The following is a 20,010-nucleotide window of genomic DNA, read 5'->3' on the forward strand; positions in this document are numbered from 1 at the left end:
TACAATCAAATAAACCTATACCACTTAGTAAGGCAAAAGCCAAAGGGATAAGCTACCCTTGGGTTCATCAGTAAAGTATCCTTTATTGATTAAAAAAAAAATCAATGAGAATAAAAATGAAATGGTTATAATGTCTGAGGGTCCAGTTCTATATAGGAATGTGATAGTTTTAGGTCAAAGAAAAAATTATAAACATAACAGACCTACAAAATATTATCTTCATCTAAGGTTGAGAAAGGTTTCCTGTCATTAGATGCAACCAACATTTAAATTAAGCCAAATTGCCCTAGCTGGTTTGGCTGAGTGGATAGAGCATCAGCCTGCTGACCAAAGGGTCCCAGGTTCGATTCCAGTCAAGGGCACGTACCTTAGTTGCAGGCTCCTCCCGGACCCGGGCCTTTTGGGGGCCCGTGCAGGAAGCAACCAATCAATGTGTCTCTCTCACATCAATGTTTCTTTCTGTCTTTCCTTCTCTCTTCCACTCTCTCTAAAAAGACCAATGGAAAAATATCCTCAGGTAAGGATTAACAACAACAAAAAATTAATTAACCCAAATTTTCACCTCAGAACTACACTGGGAGTTTTGATACACTTTACTTCATTTAATGCTCACAATAACATTCCAAGATACATAATGTACTCATTACATATGAGAATACAGACTCCAGAAAATTGAGTGATTTGTTTGACAAAGCTGGCAGTGCTGAGATTCAAACCTACATCCATTAAACCCTATATGTTGTGTTTTTCAAGCTAAGTTACACTATGTTCTCTACAGTAACAGAAAAGAATGTGCGAAGTGGTCCAAACTATAATCATAATTTTATTTATAACTCACGAGAGAACTAATGACTATCAAGTTGGTTAAACATGGGTTTACTTACACAAATTGTGAAAATTCCTAAATAGAAATTTCTAAGGTCAGAATGACATCCAAAATTTTTGGTTTAGATTTGAAAACAATTATGAAGTTATTTTTGGTCTATTACAGAAGTCAACCTAAAGAAACTGGAATTCCTAGCTCACTCTTACATGATTCTATATAACTAAATAAATTTTGACTTTACTATTGGCATTTTTAAACTTTGAATTTTCTAATAAGATAGATTTAAAACTTAACTCAGAATAACAAAATTTCATCCAGAAATAAGATCTTCACTCTCTGTTATAACCTTTGGTTCTACTACCTAACCTGAGAAAATTTAACCTGAGAAAATATTTGTTGAGAAGCAAAATTTAAGGAACTTCCTAATGGAATTGAGGTCTATGGACCAATGGTGTAGGTTGGAAGACAAAATGCTCTTTATTTTTGGATAAAAAGTGAAGAAACCAAGGAGAATCCCAGGAAGAAACAACATGGAGAAACAAATAATCAGCTATGGATGGAGACAATCTATAGTCAAGTGAGGCAGAGTGGGTCAGTCCTGCTGACTCAGGTGCCCAGAGAGGCTCTAGAAATCACTGCTAGTCAGATGGTGATGACAGGAGGCGGCAGGGGTGGGGGGATGGGGGGGGGAGAGGGGTGGTAGGAGGTGCTGAATGATAAGTCAGGAGTCATAGTAGGGAAGAATAGAATGGATGTTCCCATTAGTATCAACAACTGCTACAGCATTTGCTATATTTGGCCTGAATGTAACAAAATAGAAAATCTGGTTGCAATTACTAGTACTTCTGATTTTTCTTGATGAAACCACTGCGGATACTGAAACACTCGTTGACCTTGGAACCATTTAGATCAGTGTTTCTCACAAAGTCTAGTTCAAAGGCTGGGTCAGAGTCACCTGGAGAACACGTTTGCTGTGTCGGTTCCTCATCCTCTCTTTCAGAGGTTTATGAGTCACTGGTTCTAGGGAAGGACTCAGGACTCTATCTGCATTCTGAATACCACAAAAAGGGTTGCCGGATTTAGCAGCCCTAACCACAGATGATTCTATGACATCAGAGTTTGAAAACCACTTATTTGGATTAAAAAGGAGAGTATATTAAAATTGTGTATGATTGTTAAACAGGATGCTTGTTTCTAACAGTCAGCCAAACACATTAAAATGAAAAACAACAACACACGTTGCAGTCCGATTCTAGGGCTAGAGACTTGTCTGCTCTGCACTTCAATCTCCTCCTTTGGGAAATGAAAACAAACCAATAATGGTACCTATGAAGCCCCCTGCCATTCTGTAATTATGCTCCAAAGAGGTACCAAAGAGCACAAGAGTCAGGAAAGGACATTTTGCTATGACAACAGCAACTTGCTCCTGGGATGAGTATCACGTCCGCCTCCCACCCCTTCTTGGGTGCCTGTGGCCTTTGACCTTTCCCTGTTCCTTTCAGGCTGGCCCTATCGAGAAACTAGTAGAGCTTTAAAAAAATTAAATATTGTTTATCAACTAGGTTTTAATTGTGAAACCTAAAAAAAACCCACAACGAATCAATCATTTAGAGCAATAAAACCAAACAAATTGAACTCCGGCAACTTCCTGAGAAGTATTGTTCTCATAAAAACATTGGGATGACAGTGCTTAGGATGCAAAGAAAAAACCCCCCCAACTCCCGTAGGTTTTGTATTCTACCTTTCCCCTCCAAAATGGTTTCTAATCAAGTTTTAAGTAATGATAATTGGATCCTATGATCCATGCAGGGTCTGTTTCTTCACATTCATATTGTGGAATGTTCAACTCTGTACTAAGAGGTATCTAGTCTGTGAAATTCTGAGGTAAAGGTGGCTGCAAACGGTACTCCTATTTCATGGAAAAGCGAGACAAAGATCACAATATTAGTAAATACCAATTATTAAAGCATTTCACTAGAAAATAGATGCCGGAAGAAAGGGGAGTTCTGAGAAGTCTGAAAAGATAAATTTTGATGACTAGCATTATCCTGGTGGTTAGTACATGGCAATGTGCCTCAGAAATCATGGTGCTGCTGCCTCAAACGTCCTGCTCTGGTTTGCCAATGTCCGCATATGCCCTAAAGGGAAATAACTTTAAAAACCGGTCACATTAAGGAGAGCTTAGGCACACAAGTAAATGTATGACTTGATGTAAGGAGGACAATAGAATTTGCTGAAGTTTTCTGGCTGCATCATGGTCCTTAGGTCCTGCTGATTTCCCACTCACTAGCAGATACGTAAAAGGCTGGGTGGAGCGTCGCCTGATGTCACTGCCAACTCAAGGGCTTAGTAATGATGTTCTTGGACTGTGCAAGCCGTCAGGGTTTTTCGTTATTGCACTTGTTCCTAAGTGACTTTACAGAAGGAAGGAAGACACCTGATTCACATGACCAGGCGTAGCCAAGGGAGCATGTGAACTTTCAACAGAAGAGGAAGCTTTGTACCAGATGTGAAGAAGTAAAGTTTATTTTTCCATCTAGCTTGTTTATTTAAGCAAGAAGGAAGGAGACTGCGGCTGCTTCCCTTTCCAAAGTGCTCAGGGAATGACCTTCTTCCGCGCCCCCTCCCCGCCCCGCTTTCTTTATAAATGAACCAAGTTGGCTATGGCCGTTTCCAGAGGGATCTGGAAAGGAACCAAGTCACTAATGATTACATTTCATCCATAGCTACTTTAACCTTTGAAACCTGCCCATCAACAGAGTAGACCAAGAGGGAAGGTCAGTGCAGCCTTGCCCACGTAGCATTCTCTCACTGTTTAGATGGAAAACGATTTATTAAGGAAATTATTTTAAAACTGCAAAGCAATGATAAAGACTATAATCAAGGTCTTCCTAAGGTTCGTTTAACAACTGAGAAACTCTCGAGTCTTCAGTTACTGTTTTTTTTTTCCTTTTAATCTTTGTGTATAAGAAGCAAGAGTGATACAGCTTTTAAATGTAAAATAACATAACCAAAAGAAAACATCTTCTGTCCTTGGTTCACGTCTCGTCTCACATTATTTTGGTCTGACACACCATTTGTTTCTAGACGAAAGATCTTCTTGGTATGTATCCAAAGACACACTATCTTTTTTTCACAAGGTGTTGAAACATTCTTCCTAATGCTGAAGCTAGGATATGCTACTAGTCAATAATATAAAACACACCACAAAACCTTTGCTGGTATTTTGATTACATGTTCATTATCAAAAAGGCCAGGCTACAAAATATTAAATGACCTTCCCCTGTTATTCATTTACACATCCATTTTAATTAGCACATACCTTCTCTTCTTCCATCATAATATGCCCTCATCCTGCTTCTTGCAGGAAAAGAGAGAACACGACCACTAAGATTAATGGAGCATTGGTAATGCATTTTAGGTACAAATGACCCACTTTTATGTAGTGCCAGAACAACTCAGCAAGGGTTTAGGAAGGAGAAATCCTTAAGTTCTTTTCTACTGAATTCATGCAGCTGGTGGTGATAAATTGATTGTTCTCCTTTAATGGCAGGGCCAGAAAGAAAACGAGAGAAGCATTTTCTATAACTGACTATATTTTTTTTATTAATTAGTAAACAGTTTTTTTCTTCAAATTGTTATCTGTTATGGAGATGAATCACCTCTAGTTTTAATTAAAGCCCTCTCAAAATTTAACTCATTCTGCTAAGAGTGCAGGAGTAGCACAACGAGATGATTTTTCTTCCAGGAAGGCAAAATGCAAAATGTTCCCTCCTTATAAAGGAAGGAGAAAAGGGATTGCATCAACTCCCAGACTTTCATTTCCTGGAATTGTTTTTTAAACACTTTGTGTGTTTCATGAAAATTATTCCTTTATCATCTTCAAAACTAAAACTGCAAATTGAATTGTTAGTATATAAAAATTTAGATCCTGCTTAAAACCCAAGAATCCTAAATTTTGAACTTAAATCAATTCATCTAAGTATCATGATCAAGTGTGAATTAAAATAAGGCTCATTCATTTGGCATTGGCTCTGACTCTCACAAAAATCTGAATCCTGCTCTACAATTACTACACTTACTGTAAAACTTACAATTAATAACACTGGCTAAAACTTACAATGCTCAATTTAAAGATTTTTTTCCATGCAATCTAGTAGTCGATTCTTATTTATTGTAGCTACCATTTCACAGCACTCGTGTGGGGGCCCAAGAAAAATAGGGAAGGAGTGTCTACAGTGGGATGGTCACTGCAAATCTGTTCGTAAGGCTCAAACATAAAAGTGTGCCACTGGTCATACATGCTCACAGAGCCACTAAAATAATACATTACACATCGTATTAACATTTGATACATTAATAAATGGACACCTGTGTGTGTGTGCATGAGTGTAGATGTACAGAGTCATGCATCCTTTCAGACATCAGACTCTGAGAAACCTCAACTACCTAGCCTTAGAACCAGTAAAGTACCTGGAAATAAGAAAAAAAAAATTACATTTTTACAGTGAATTAATAAAAGAAATGTGATTGGTTTGTTATTTCAGGTACAGGTTCACCTTCAGGTATAAAGCAAAATAGCAGTTTACCAGCAACAGGACACAAACTCTGGGGAGAAGTGATAACTCACCTGAGGCAACAGTCTGCATATCTACAAAAAAGTAGGCAGTAAAAATAAAAATATGGCTGCTCAGTGCATTTAGCACAGGAGCAAACAGCCTACACTCAATAAATACTTCAACCGTCACTGGGACATCACTATATTTCAGTGTAGCACAATAGCAGATCTTCATCATTAGAACCCTGGGTCCGTTAATGTGCATTACTTAAGAGACAGTATTAATATATTAAAGGAAGAACGTTCACTGAAAAAATATATTGTTTAACTTGTAAGGCTTCAGTTATTTGGAAAATAAAATTATTTGAAACCATAATTGTTATGGTTTTCTTTATTGTTTAAAGTATTACATATGTCTCCTTTTCCCCCAATTGACCCTCCCACTCCCTCCCCCCAGGACAAGTCCCCACCCCCCAGTGTCCGTGTCCTATTGTTATGTTTTATGCAATGTATTTTGTCTCTAAATTTCAAAGACTTCTCTAAATACTACTTTGTTGTGTTTAGAGAGGTTATCTGGAATGTTATCTTAAGTATTATCACTATTTATACCTAATGCTATTATTATGTTATTTTAAAATCTGATGTTCTAACTGTTCTAACTCAGATATTAAAGCCCTAAAGAGATTTGCATAAGGAACAGAAGGAGGAGTTGCTTGAAACAAAATTTCCCAATTCATTAATTACTCGTTGAATGTCACAATGTCATGGATGTAATCCACCGGTCTGGGAGAATGCTGAGAAGACAACAGAATAAGAAGATTTCAGAGTAGCTGAAATCTTTAACTCTCTTTCTTTGAAAATCTTCTGTCACAAGTCAGAAGGATAATGTCTCTTTTCACCCAATGAGAAAGCTGTTCTCACACGAGCATAATTAATCTTCTGACACCATGACAAAGAAATTCCTTAAAAGGATTTCTCTGATTTCCTCTCAAGACAGAAGATTGTCTTTATCCATCATCTGTTCTTCCTGATCCCTTCTTTTTGAATATCCACATCAGCAGAATTGTCCATCAGAAGAGACAGCAGGAGGGAAATCTCTGCATGATTGATAGGGCCCCAATGCTCTGCAGGCCTATTTAAGTGCAAGCATCTATTGTTGCAAACTTACTTTACAGCAGTTAAACAAATATAATAGTCACCAATTCAACCATTGTGCAGCTTAGACTTGACTAAAACTAGTAAGTGAAGTTCGCTAATGACAAGGCACTGATTTTGAAACCAGATAAAAACTCTACAGATAAATTAGCCTGATGTCTACTTTGAAAGAAGAAAATTCTCAAAGCTATGCAACAGTGATATGTACCATTGAAAGTATTATATACTATACTGTATATAGATGGACATTCCCATTAAAAACACAAGAAAAGTCTGATACTTTTCATCTTAACAATCATTCAATACTTCTTACCTACATCATGGCTATCGGGGTGGGGGTGGGAGGAGAAAACACCCAAAACTGGGTGTTACCATCTTTAAAAAAAAAAAAAAAAAATCAGGTGTTTCAAAGAAGAAAGTGCTCCCAACACTCCCTTAAATTTGTATTTTTCAGACTCATCACAGTAAAGCTTTCTCAAAGAGAGATTTAGGTATGTCTATATGTTGTTAACCCATCTGTGAAAACAAAACAAAGCCCACTTGAGACTCCTTGTGAGTACCCGCCTCTTCCTTGGGTGGAATGAATGAACCAGAATAGGTCAGCTTCAGGTGGGGGAGCAAAGCATACTGGGCAAAGGCCCAACCCACAGAAAATGCAAGCCTGGCTCCACTTTCAAAGCAATCAATCTGTACAAAATGGAAACAGATCTAGAAATCTCACTGAACTTGGTAAGAGCACACCCAGTATCAACAGTAGAGGTTACAGCATGCTCTGTGTTCTTTATAGATGCTGCCAAAAAAAAAAAAAAAAAAAGCCAGTAGAGCCCAGACACCAGGACACATTGACACTATGAGTTCTGTCTGCACCACAGTGACCTTGACTACTCAGTTCTGGATGCACCCTGTGAAAATATTTGTTTATCCTTCCAATTCCCAAACAGTGAGGCTAGCCCTCACACTGGTGGCTCCAACCTATTAGTGCTTGCCTGGGATCGGTTATTAGGACAGACTGCCCAGCCTGACCCACCGCAGGGCTGCTCCAGCTGACCTGCCTCTTCCAGCTAGGAAGAGCAACTGACGGCTGGCCCATAGCCAAGACCCACATAGTCTGCAACGAGAGGCTTAGCTTTGGTTTTTCTTTCTTTTTTTTTTTTTAAATATATTTTATTGATTTTTTACAGAGAGGAAGGGAGAGGGATAGAGAGTTAGAAACACTGATGAGGGAGAAACATCGATCAGCTGCCTCCTGCACACCTACTGGGGATGTGCCCACAACCAAGGTACGTGCCCTGACCGGAATCGAACCCAGGACCCTTCAGTCCAGGCCGACGCTCTATCCACTGAGCCAAACCGGTCAGGGCGCTTTGGTTTTTCTTAAATGACAAAGCTATATTCAGGATTGATTACCCCTTTGAAGACCTAGAAAGAAAAAAAACACAAAAAAACTCACCCAGTTATCCAGGATAAAGACCTGGGAAAATCTTTGTGGCTAAAGAGGAACGCTAAGCATTGTGAATGTAGAATATAACACAGAGTTTGCATGTAGAGAAGCTGGAAACCAACAGAGAATGAGCTGGTAGTGAGAGTCACACAGGGGAATGCAGGCAGACATCATAGAGGGGACTTCGAAGTGTTCCCTCTCTAGCCCAGGACCCAGAATCTCTCAAGGCTCACTCACATCACTAACAGCTCCACATCGTTGTTAACAGCACTTTTGTGAATGACTAGTCTTCCCAACAGGGTTGTGTGTATGCATGTTTGGTGGGGAGGGGGACAAGAACCAATCCTTGTCATTTCTGTATCCCTGTTATACATTGTACATAGCATCTTGTCAAGGTCAATAAACACCTACTAACTGGTTAGAATGGAACCTGAGTACTAGTAAGAGACTATTAGTGCTGCCCAAGGCCAGTTGTGTAAGATCCAGGAAGGATCAGACAAATCTTCCTCTTCCCTGAGGCTACTGTTTGTAGGTTGGGTTACTGGGGGCAGGGGGAGGGGAAGCAATGAGGTCTGTGAAATTCAAGTCTAAGTTCCATAGGAATATCCTCTTGCCTATAATGATCCTTAATGAGAAAAACCCACCAGTGTGTATGGGAAATCTCTGTACCTTCCTTTTAATATTGCTATAAATCTGAAACTGCTCTAAAAAATTAAGTCTAACAAAAAAGCCAAAAGCAAAACAAAATAAAACCTACTTGTGCTCACAAAAGCTCAGGAAAAAAACAAAAACTTCAGTCTTTTGCCCTTTAGAAATATCTTTATAAGAAAAGGATCAGTTGTAATGTGGTCCATTACAAATATTTATAATTGTGTTCATAGAATTGACTGGATTAAGACATGCATTGACTGGATTCCAGCTCCACCACTTCTAAGGGTGCACGTAATTCAGTCTCCCTTTGCCTCAGTTGCCTCATCTGTAAAGTAGAGATAATAATCATGCCTACACCTTGCAGGGTGTTGTAAGGATTAAATGTAAATCCTGGCATTTGGCAAAAACTCACCACATAACAGCTAATTATTATTTATTACTATTGCCCACCCCTGCCCCATTCAACTCTCTAATTGGGTATATCCAGCTCTATTTATGGGAGTTTATCTTGAGACACATATGTACACACACAAATGTATATGCAATATGGGAGTTTTCAGTGCTAAAGACCAGGCCCAATAGATTCAGCTAAATGGGCACTTCTGAGTGATTGGGAAAAAAAAAAAAAAAAGAATGAGGAAATTAGGCAGAACAAGTAAAGAAGAACAGGGCAGGCCAGGGTGACACAAGAGCTGGAAACAAACAATTTCCCAGGCCTCTATTTGAACTACTGCAAGCATGTGTGGGCCTCATTCTGCCTCCTCTGGCTCAGCTTTACCACCTGGTTTCCTGGCTGTCTTGGCGCTGTTTGCAGGTTGGGATCTCCCTGGGATACACAAGGCACATTCTGTACTTGTTTTTATTTCCACTGAATTCAACGAATATTTATTTTGCTCCTATAAGTGCCAAGCATTGAGAGATGCCGAGGATACATTCATGAACAAGACCATACCATCCTGAAGTTCACAGCTCAGAGGGGCTGACATGAAAACTACATACTGTGCAATAGAGAACACACTTAGTGTACCAGGGAACACTGAAGCCTGGGAGTGAGGTGGGGGTGGCCCTTAGGACTTCAAAGATGAACAGAAGTTTGTATGACAGAGAAAGGATGGGGAACTATGGGGGAAAAGAAGTGAGTGTCACTTTGCATGTCTGAGCCCTAGAGTGCATGAAGGCAGAATGGCAGGAATCAGACTAGAGAGTGAAGCTAGGTTAGGAAAAGCAATTAGGCTTAAACTTTTTTTTTTAACAGTTAAAGGGGCGGGGGAGGCTGGACCTTAAAGATTATAGACAAAAGAGTGACATGATCAAATTTGTTTTTCAAAAAGGTAATTCACTGAACCAAAAGGAAAACATTGGAAAGGGAACAGGAAGGGGAACAGTCAGAAATTAGAGTTTGGGAAGGAGATGATTTAGAGTCTGGTAAAAGACAATGAAGGACTATTTGTTTAAGACTTATGTAGGATGTTGAACTGATGGAATTTAGGGACCCACTAGAAGACATAAGGAAGGGAGGAGAAATCTAGGGTAACTGAGAAGTTTCTAGTGATGAATGCCATGCTATTTATTTGGATATGCTAATTAAGGAAGTGTTGCCCTGTTTCTGTGTAATTTTGTAGAATCACAGGCCAAAGTTCTTTTTTTACCCTATGTCACTAACCCCTGGGCCCCACAGAAGGGAATTTAAGAATAGATTGAAACCTTAGGAAAATAAAAATTTCAATTTGTTTTTAATAAGGTATTCTTTTACTTGTACTTCCTTTCCAAAGGAATCCCATGACTCCTACTATAAATTTTAATTTTTAACAGTTGCCCCAGAAATTCAAAGTATCATGGTTTATTTCATAAACGGAAAAGGCCCACTGGAGTTTGTGGCTAGACAAGTCTGTAAGTATGAGACAACGAGGTGAAAAAAGAAAAAAGAGCAGACATCTGCCAAAAGGCTACATGTGCCAAATGGGAAATGAAAACATGTTTAGAGAAAGAGTCAGGAGGAACAACAGGGTGGTTAATGCCATTCTTTTACTGCGAGGGAAGTTTCTAAGTGGGAAGAACTTGTTTAATGATCACTTTCATATATTAGAGGGCCAGGTCAAAGAGAACACAAATCCTTTTCAGAAAGTAGCAGCAGTCTTATTCTCATATTATTGTTTTGTTGGTATCTATTATATCATATTAAAAGATGATTTGTATTAACAATGAACTAAAGTGTTACAAGCAGAAATAAAATCAATAAGACATTTTAATGAAAAGCAACATGGTTAATTCACTAAATTACATGATTACCCAACACAGGCGCTTTTCTAAGAAGATTATTGGGCCTTGGCTGGCGTGGCTCAGTTGGTTAGAGTGTCGTCCTATATACCAAAAGGTAGTGGGTTTGATTCCTGGGCAGGGCACATGCCTAGATTAAGGGTTCAATCCCCAGTTGGGGGCCTGTACGGGAGGCAAACTATCAATCATGGATGTTTCTCTCCCACATCGATATTTCTCTCTCTGCCTTTCATTTTCTCTACAATCAATAAAAAACACATCCTCAGGTGAGGATAAACAATAAAAAAAATAAAGAATATAAAACTACCACTGAGTTTGGGGAAGGACTATAGACAAGATGGTTGGAGTTATCAGTCTTGCACCATGAGGTGTATTTATGAATGGTAGCCATGCATTTTAGAGCAAAAGACTGTAACCATCTCAGGCCTAGTTTGTCTCCCCTGGGATTTTCTAAAAGTGAGAGAAAAATAAGATCTATTTTATTTAAATCACTATTTCTTTTTTTTAAAATATATATTTTATTGATTTTTTACAGAGAGGAAGGGAGAGGGATAGAGAGTTAGAAACATCGATGAGAGAGAAACAGCGATCAGCTGCCTCCTGCACACCTCCTACTGGGGATGTGCCCGCAACCAAGGTACATGCCCCCGACCGGAATCGAACCTGGGACCCTTCAGTCCGTAGGCTGACGCTCTATCCACTGAGCCAAACCGGTTAGGGCTAAACCACTATTTCTTACCTATCTCTTACTCACTGCCAAGCCTAATTCGAACAAAAACAACTCCTTTTTTTGTTACTTAGTTTTTGTATGCGCATAATTTTTTTCACAAAGAATTTATATTGTATACACTGCTGTTTCTCATTTATCAATTTATATTTTCTTATGCTAGAAAACAATCTATAACCATCTTTGAAGACTCTTAAAAATTTTATCATATAAATGTACCATCTATAATAATAAAAGCGCAATATGCTAATTAGACCAGACAGCCGAATGACCTTCTGAACAACCTTCTGGACAACCTTCTGGACGAAGCTGGGGCTGCGAGGGCCAAGGCATCCTGCCTCGGCTGTGAGGGCAGAGCCCCTTGCACGAATTTCGTGCATCGGACCTCTAGTAATTTAATAATCAAGATTGATGAACCGTTAGCAAGACTCTTCAAGAAACAAAAAGAGAGGACCCAAATAAATAAAATCAGAAATGAAAGTGGAGAAGTAACCACTGACACCACAGAAATACAAAGGATTATAAGAAAATACTATGAATAATTATATGCCAAACAAGCTGGACAATGTGGATGAAATGGAAAAATTCCTAGAAAAATACAATCTCCCAAAACTGAATTAGGAAGAATCAGAAAACCTGAATAGGCCAATAACAACTGATGAAATAGAAGCAGTAATCAAAAAACTCTCAGAAAATAAAAGTCCAGGTCTGGATGGCTAAATGTACCATAATTTATAAACAGTTAAGTAGCTTTACCTATCAATGGACTCTCCCAATCCTATATAATAAAAGCCTAATATGCAAATTGTCCCCTCAATCAGGAGTTCGATTGCTTGTTATGATGTGCGCTGACCACCAGGTCAGCAGAACATGGCTGGCATCAGCAACACGGCACTGACAGCAGGCGGCAGTGGAGGCACTGCCAGCCCCGATGGGCCCTGATGAGAGCAGGACCATGGCAGGATGGTGGAGCAGATGAGCGGGCGGCACCAGGCTAAGGCAGGTGCGAGCAGGGCCCGATTGCCCCTCAGATCACCCCGTAGACGGTGACCAGCGACAGCGGCAGTGGGTAGGGCTGCCACCTGGCTCCCAGGCACTGAGGGAGCTGGGCGAGAGCCTGATGACTAAGGCAGAGGGGGGTACACGGGGGCCCAGGGCCCAGGTGCTGCCCAGGTCCCAGAGGTCAGCTGGGACCTGCCCTTCCATTCCAGACTCTCGTGCTTCGATTGCTGGCCAGGCCTAGGGACCGCACCTGTGCACAAATTTCGTGCACTGGGCCTCTGGTTTATTATAGTTAACTAGCTAATATTAGACTAAAAATTATACAGATATACCTTCACAACAAGCCAGGATGACAAATATTCTCTGTCATATAGTGTTGAGCAGTGTGGCCATTATTTCACTAAATTCAATTTCTAGGTTGCATCTGAGCATAGAAGAAAGGCTTAAGGAGGAACCTAGCAGATATTTGGTTATTTGTCCACCAAAGATGAATAGCAGATAATGCTGCCACTTGTGTAAACTTATTATAACTAACATTTCCCCCCAGTAAATCCATTGTCTATATTTCACTTGTTTCTGATGTCACCAGTGTATGATACAGAGTGTTTGAGAGGTATAGTTCTAGGTTGGATGATGAAGGTTCAAATTCTAGCTATGGTACTCACTATTTATGTAAACTTGGAAAATTCTTTAATCTCTCTAGCACTCCACTTTCATCTTACAGAAGAAAATGTTAAATTTATCTTGCAAGTTCATTATTGTACTAACATTTTACCAAAAAGCTTCAGACCAGAAAGAAGGTTCACCCCATGAAAACACTATCTATGGCAACTTCTCTAGCCTAATTGGAAGTAGATAAGACAGGTAGAATTCCTCTACTAAAGAGACTTTGGTGACATTTGGAACCTCAAAAGTTATAAAATTATATTTAAACTTGATATAAAATAAAGATCAATAAAATAAACTCTTACCAATAATTTTATTTAAAATCATTCTCAAATTCCAGTGAGCATCCTAAGAGTGATGAAAAGCCAGCCTTGTTTATCAAGTAATCAGAAACTATAACTATACCATGATGTAGTGAGAAATGCTATTGAGAACTGTAACCCTAAGACCCAGGAGGAGTCCTCACACACAGTAATTAGCTCATCCCAGATATGGTCTCATTCTAGAGCAGAAGAGTGGAGTAATTCCCCTTAGGCACATTTGCAATAATAAAGATTAAAACAAAAAAAAATTTTCTGGTTGATTTTTAAAGATACAAAATTGCCAGTTACCTAGAATTTCCAGCTACCTGTTATCATGTGAATAATTCCTTCTATATTTAATCAAGATTTAACTTTCCCTTATGAGCCAAATGACACTGTAAAAATAGGGGTACATCTGCACTCAACTGCTCACAAACTAAGCTCTCTAATGCAGTTTTTGCTCTTATCCAGAATGATAGGATAATATAGCGCTTCTTCAGTCAGGTTCAGTAAACATAAATTAAACATCTATGTGCTGAGTGTATATCATTTCATGAAATAGTATTTATAAGAAGCATAAGTATGTACATACCCTATCTTCCCAACAATTCAAATACAGTAACAACTTCTCTCGGGGTCACTGACCCAGAAATCTCAACTACTGGAAACACAGTCCATTATCTAAAAGTAAGCAAATAACTATACAGACACAACAGACACCACAAAAGTCATTCTGAAAGTATTTTCACTTTAGTCAGAGAAGACACTCAGGAACTCACCCAAACTTGTTTCCTCTCATTTTAGACTCAGTTTGAAGAAATCTGCTTACACGATTCCCAGCTTTTGACAGTCCCTCTGAGTTGAAAGGTCTTCCTTATTATATCCTAAATTCCAGTATTATTTCAGACTCTTATGATGACATCAATGTTACATTTGTCATAGCTTCATGTTTAATATTTGATAAAGAATGTCCTTCACACTGCTACTGTTCTTATTCAGAAATTTTCTTGAATTTATTGCTTAATTTTATATAAGAACTTTTGAATCGGCTTTTCTGGTTCAAAATTTTTTATTGATATCTCATTAAATTTATATATCAATAGAGAAATTTATATACTTTGCCATTTTAGAGCTTCTTATTCAAGAACATGGATTAGCTTTCCTTTATAGTTCTTTTTTTAAAATATATTTCATTGATTTTTTACAGAGGAAGAGAGAGGGATAGAGAGTTAGAAACATCGATGAGAGAGAAACATCGATCAGCTGCCTCTTGCACACCCCCTACTGGGGATTAGCCCGCAACCAAGGTACATGCCCTTGACCGGAATTGAACCTGGGACCCTTGAGTCCAGAGGCCGATGCTCTCCACTGAACCAAACCGGCTTCGGCTCCTTTATAGTTCTAAGTAGCACTTTAAAGTTGTCTTCACTTAAATCAGTTCTTCTCAACCTCAGTACTATTGACATTGGACAATCAAAAATGTCTCTAGAACCCTGGCCAGTGTGGCTTGGTTAGCTGAGCGCTGTCCCATGCATGGAGAGATCACAGGTTCAGTTCCTGGTCAGGGCACATGTCCAGGTTTCAGGCTCAATTCCTGGTGGAGGGCGTGCAAGAGGCAGCTGATTGATGCTTCTCTCTCTCTCCCTCTCTCCCCCTTCCTCTCTGTAACATAAATCAATAAAAACATATTTCAAGAAAATGTCTCTAGATATTGCCAGGTGTCTCCTGGGGGCAAAATCAGCCCCAGTTGAGAGCCACTAATTTAGATCAAACATATTTCTCTTTAAGTTTAATACCAAGGTGTTTTCTTGCTAATCTAAATGGTATCTTTATAAACACGACTTACTTTCACGTTTAAATGATATATCCAGCTACTTTCTGAATTCTCTTAATGTTTAACAGCTTTTCAGTTGATTCTCACGAGTTTATGAGGAAGATAATCACATCATCTGCAAAATGGTAATCTTACCTCCTCTTCTATTAAAAAATTTTAAACTCTTTCTCTTTTCTAACTTCACTGTCCAGTAGCCCACAATGATAATAAATCAAGTTGGTAATAATGAACATCCTTATTTTGAATGCTCCTAATATATCCTCATTAAGCATGATGCTGGTGTGGGATTGGATACATAGTGTATCATGCAAAGAAAATATCCATCTCTTGCTTCCCCCCCACCCCCATCTTTTTCTATTTTTTAGGAGTTTTTACCCAAGGGCAAATGTTGAGTTTACAAAGTAACTTTTCAACTTCTATAAAGATAAAATTATACTTTTTCATTCATGCAGGAGATTATTCAAACAATTTTAGAATTCCCAGAATAAGTCCCACTTGGTAATAGTATATCACTGTTTTAGTATGCTTTTGAATTATCTGTGGTTGTCTGTTGTATGCTATCCTTGTTGGGTTTGGATACCACTATCATGATAGCATCATAAAAAGAATTTTAAAGATTTCCTTCTTTCCAATAATGTAAGTAGAGCTGAAATTTTTATTTCTTAGAAGTTTAACAGAATTGCCTCAAGAAAACATCTAATGCCCTGGCCAGTTTGGCTCAGTGGATAGAGTGTTGGTCTGTGGACTGGAGGGTCCCAGGTTCAATTCCGGTCAAGGGCATGTACCTTGGTTGCGGGCACATCCCCAGTAGGGGGTGTGCAGGAGGCAGCTGATCGATGTTACTCTCTCATTGCTGTTTCTGACTCTCTATCCCTCTCCCTTCCTCTCTGTAAAAAATCAATAAAATATGTATATATAAAAAAAGAAGAAAACATCTAAGATTGTCGCTGCGGTTAGAAACAAAGACAGACTGTCACATGTGACAAAGTGGATCCCCACTTGTTCCTGCTCTCCTCTTCCACATCTAGCTTCCTGTCCTGACTGCTGGCCAAGAGTGACTCCAGGCTGGCCACCAGATGCTGGCTGTGGCTTCCCAGAGGCAGCTACACGGAGGCAAGAGTTTCCCAGAGACCTTTCCATGAGGCGAGGTCCCACTTTGAGAGCAGGCCATGCTCAGCACCCATGGCAGTGTTTCAGAATGCCTGGTTAGTGATTATAGTGACTCTGTTTCCCTGACTGACCGCTGACTGATTAAAGTGGGGCCTCACACATTCACACAAAGATCCACTTATACATTTAATTTGAAACATATAAATGTGAATTCATTTGCTAATCTTTGAATTTAGGATGAGAGCTTTTGCTTTGGGTATGAGGCAAATGCTTGGAGGTTCCTTTGATGAACCACATTCATAATGCATTATCTATAATTTCCAGTATCGATTTGTTTAGAATAAAATAATAATTTAAATACACTTATGAAAAAATATGAGTTCAGAATACTTGCAGATTTTGATGATTCTTCCTATCAATATCTTTTACAGTACTTAAACCACACCTATTACATTAAGAATTATTTTTTGGTGACCCTATACCACTAGCTCAGTTGGTTAGAGCCGTGGTCGGCAAACTGCGGCTCGCGAGCCACATGCAGCTCTTTGGCCCTTTGAGTGTGGCTCTTCCACAAAATACCATGGCCTGGGCGAGTCTATTTTGAAGAAGTGGCGTTAGAAGAAGTTTAAATAATTTGGCTCTCAAAAGAAATTTCAATTGTTGTACTGTTGATATTTGGCTCTGTTGACTAATGAGTTTGCCGACCACTGGGTTAGAGCCAAGGTTGTGGGTTGTGGGTTGTGGGTTCAATCCCAGGTCAGGGCACATATAAGAAGCAACCAATGAATGCACAAATAAGTGGAACAACAAATCGATGCTTCTCTCTCTCTCTCTCTCTCTCTCTCTTTCTCAAATCAATAAATACAATTTTAAAAAAATGAATTACTTTTGGCAAGTCACCTTTATCAAGTCTTTTCCAAATTGTTTAACCTAGTTCTCACAGAAAAAAATAACTATATATTTTTTTCAAATTTACATTTAATTGGTTATTTAATGTCTAATTAAATTGTGCAATTACAACTGGCAAATACATGATTGGGAACAAATATAAATAACTCCTGGGAGGGGAAATGCCTGGGCCATGATCATTTAGCCATCAGTGTTCTGTTTAGGGGTATCTGGTGAGCACTGTTTTACAGCTGGAATGAAGAGCTCAGATTACTCTTATGAGGTTGAAGTATTTATCACTATAATCTGAATCTGACACATCCCACATATTGTTTTTGGAATAAATCTGTGACATTGACATGTTTACTTATCACTCACTCTTCATGAAGGTAAAGAACAGAATATACAAGAAGTATCTGAATTTCAAACTAATTAGATTTATATTATTTAAAGTTTTCTAAATTTTCGATATTAGAAGGTAGAGACCAATTATGACTTGGTTTCCACTCATAGATATGGGCCTTGTCAAAGTCACACTATTTTTTTTTGGAAGAATCTAGACCACTTTTTAAGAGGCATATAATCAAAAGAATCTAGAAAAGATAAGGTAGAACCTTGAAGGCCAGTATGCTGTCTATATCTAGGGGAAAACAAAAGCAAAAACCCCAATAAGACACCCTAGGGACCATGGGGACTTCATTTGAATTTAAGGACTAATTCACTATTATATATATATAATAGATTTCAGAGAGGAAGGGAGAGGGAGAGAGAGATAGAAACATCAATGATGAGAGAGAATCATTGATTGGGTGCCTCCTGCACACCCCACAGTAGGGATTGAGCCCACAACCCTGACATGTGCCCTGACCAGGAATCGAACTGTGACTGCCTGGTTCATAGGTTGACACTCAACTACTGAGCCACACTGACAGGGCAGGAGATCATACTTCTTAGTTGAAGGAAAAACACCTGATAAGCTGGTATTTGTTTTATAATTATAAAATTACAAAATTACTATATAATGAGTTTACAGTTATTTTAAACTATTATAGAACTTTGGGTAGGGGAATTTTTAAAATGTATCAGCAAAAATGTTGCTAAGAAACAGTAATAACATGATCAATTTTTTAAAAAATCATAGTAATAAGTAATAGTAATAATAATGGCAGTATAACTTTGTATTTCTATAGATACTCTCTTTTCAACAATTTAAAAAAAAAATCTTCTGGAAACATTAGCTACTATTTTTTATAAAAGCCCAGTAGCAAGAGGAGACAACAAGCTCAGAAAGTCCCAAGAACACAGAAGCATGTGGTGTTCTGTCCAATAATACTGACTTCATCTCTTCAGCCACCATCAAAATGAGTCAATGTCATTTGGCAGCAACAAAGAGATCTGGGAGAGAAATTTCAGCTGTAATCTTAAGAGTATTCTAAACATAATGTTTCACTTTTTCTGGCTTTCTGTAATTTGAGCCAGATTGCTCTCTTCCAGCACTTAGACAAAGACTAGCACAAAAGGAAATTGCTCATGCCCTAGTTTTGCTGATGCTTTCAATAACACCAGAGTTAATGTGGCAGATTTGTTTTTTGCTTGTCACAAACATGTTTCCCTGGTTTACTGTAATAAAGAGACTATAGCTAGGAACCCAGTCTATAGTAAAATTAATAGCTTATATCCCCCACCCAGCCTCTAAGTGAATTTTGAAAAGATTTGTCTATTTTGTGTGCCTTTCTATCCATGTAATAACTGTTTCCAAGATCACAAAAACTCTGGTTATACCCTCTGGGGAGTTCTGGTTTGAGTTTTTTTAATGTTTTGGTTTCAGTTATTTTAATTTACATGTTTAAACATCGTTTATTTGGGTGAAATACTCACCGGACTAAAAAAATGTGAATTGCCAATGCTCCCCAAACCACGAATACATCCACCTTAGTTTCACTCTTTGTACTTAGTTTGAATACTGTTCTCTGCTCATCATTATCTGCGATACATATTTTCTATTAATGTATATACATCCCCAGAGACAGAACACTTCTATCTCTGTTCTACTCCTGGCTCACAAGTCACATAAAGGGGGGAGGGATCTGGTAGAGAGAAAAGTAAACCAATGGCCTACTCCACACCAAGTCCTCTTCGTATGCTGTTACCATGATTCCCCTCAAGCTTCTTATGAGGTAGCTATTTTATCCCCATTTAAAAACAAAACAAAACTGCCCTAGCCGGTTTGGCTCAGTGGATAGAGCATTGGCCTGTGGAGTGAAGGGTCCTAGGTTCTATTCTGGTCAAGGGCACATGCCTGGGTTGCAGTCCTGGATCCCCAGTGTGGGGCATGCAGGAGGCAGCAGATCAATGATTCTCTCTCATCATTGATGTTTCTCTCTCTCTCTCTTCCTCTCTGAAATCAATAAAAATATATTTTAAAAAAGACATTATCATTAAAAAACAAACCAAAAAAACCCCAAAAAAACTTAAAGTTCAGAGAAGTTAAAAGATTTCCTTAATGTTACAAATAGTAAAGAGTCAGAATGAGATCCAAACCAAGATCTGCCCTGACTGTCCCACACTGACTT

The sequence above is a fragment of the Eptesicus fuscus genome, chromosome 12, assembly GCF_027574615.1.
Source record: "Eptesicus fuscus isolate TK198812 chromosome 12, DD_ASM_mEF_20220401, whole genome shotgun sequence".
Classification (NCBI taxonomy): Eukaryota; Metazoa; Chordata; class Mammalia; order Chiroptera; family Vespertilionidae; genus Eptesicus; species Eptesicus fuscus.